The following is a 1,917-nucleotide window of genomic DNA, read 5'->3' as shown; positions in this document are numbered from 1 at the left end:
AAAATTTCAATTTTTCAAAACTAAATAAACACCCCTGCACTCCGCCAGCGCATCTGTGACAGAAAGTGAACATGTTGCACTCAAAGATCTTTTGGAATTGAGAGAGGTTTGTGAAAATTAGATTTTTTTGCACAAACACGACAACAAAATGACATTTAAAAAAAAAATTTTTTTTTTGTTTTGGTAATTCGTATTTAGAAAGTGGATCTTCGGTTTGGCTGTTGTTTCTAGCTTGTTGGACTTTCCGGTTGAAGCGTACTTAAAAATTGAAGATTTTGAAAACTCCAAAAACGCCTTTCCAAAATTTTAATTTCCCCCTCTCCACCCCTCTGGCAAAGAAAAAAAGGGGATGGAGGAAATTAAAATTTTGAAAACGTGATTCGTCATTTAGCTGCTGTTTCTAGCATGTCGAAAATAACCGAAAGGGGGTGCGATCCATGTCCTTTATCTCCACCTGAATCTCTACCTGGAGATGGATGAGGCGGACCATGAGAAAGCGAAGAAAATTGAAGAGCGGCTGAAGGACGCATACACTGAGAGGGGGTGGGGTGGCTTTTAACGCCTACAGCAAGCTCGGGAGGATGGGATGGTCTGGCGAGCAGATAGATAATTACGTGAGTGAGATTAGGAAATTGGTGGGCCTAGGAGGAATTTTCTACATCTACATTCAAGTTTTCCAAAGAACTTTTTACTGAATTATGTAAAATGTGTGCATTGCAATTAGCTTTAATAACACTGTCATTTAGTATGAGAATGTTAGTATATAAAGAATGCTTTATTCCAAAATTGCAATTTGCATTATCTGCACTAAAACATGAAACTCTTTCTCAGTCTGGTTGCAAATTCTCCATAGTCTTTCTCAAACATCTTAAACATTCCATCGGCACATTCATCAGCATTCTCAAAAAAAGTCAAGGCGGTATGTTTTTTTTCTTTTTGCTTGTTGTTTACTTTTTTTCTTTTTCCTTGTTGTTTGCTGCTTACCAGAGCTACTGTTAGCATGCCAACTCGCGTGCGCTCTCTCTATCTCTTTCGTGTTCTTTCCCACTTCCCTAACACAACATTTTTTACGGAGACTGCCGAATTGATGTAAATAAAGGCACGAGGTTGCTTGACGTTTTCAGTACTTGTATCGAAGGATGACCAAACTTCATTTTGAAGGCAAAAGTATAGAGGGGGATCATGTTGTTTCAAATCTTTCAATACTACCTCTAATGCTTTTTTACCTAACACATTCGTAACTATATGGCCTCCCATTTGGTCCGATCACAACATATCTTTCCAACTACTTTGGAATCCTAGCTTGAATTCAATTTCAAGCTACAATCAAGGGAGTTGTAGGAACGATTGTGTTTAACTGCATGATATATTTGAGCTTCTTCTAAAGTAATTACATTATCTTCTTCTTTTGTATTGGCTTTTATGAAAAATTTATCAATCAAAGATTTGGAAACTGAAGCATTGCGGTTACTCTTATGGTTATCAGAAGTGTTACGTTGTTTGACAGCTACGACAGCCATATGTGGCCAATCTTAATGGTACTATTACAAATAATGCACTTTGCCTCTTGTGGATTATTAGTTGCTGCCAACCATTCGTACTCCTTTTCCCAGTCTTTGTTATATGAGCACAATCTCTTCTTTTTCACTGAGGGTTCCATCACTACAAAATATTAAGCAGTCGCTGCAGTCCCGCCTTACTAATATATTAAAACCCTGGGAAAGAAAATAATTGATTTAGCATTGAAATAAAATATATGTTGCGAAGCAAGGTCTAGAATCGAGGCATGCACTTCAAGCAGGTCAATAATCAATCATATCCGCACACTCACACAGACACCATTAGAAGATATTTCAAATAATATGTGAATATAGATTAGGCTATGGTAGGTCTATTTAGCTTCTGAAAAAGCAAATT

This window comes from Octopus bimaculoides, chromosome 1 (genome assembly GCF_001194135.2).
Source record: "Octopus bimaculoides isolate UCB-OBI-ISO-001 chromosome 1, ASM119413v2, whole genome shotgun sequence".
Lineage (NCBI taxonomy): Eukaryota > Metazoa > Mollusca > Cephalopoda > Octopoda > Octopodidae > Octopus > Octopus bimaculoides.
The sequence above is the reverse complement of the archived record's forward strand: the minus strand, read 5'-3'. Positions refer to the sequence as shown.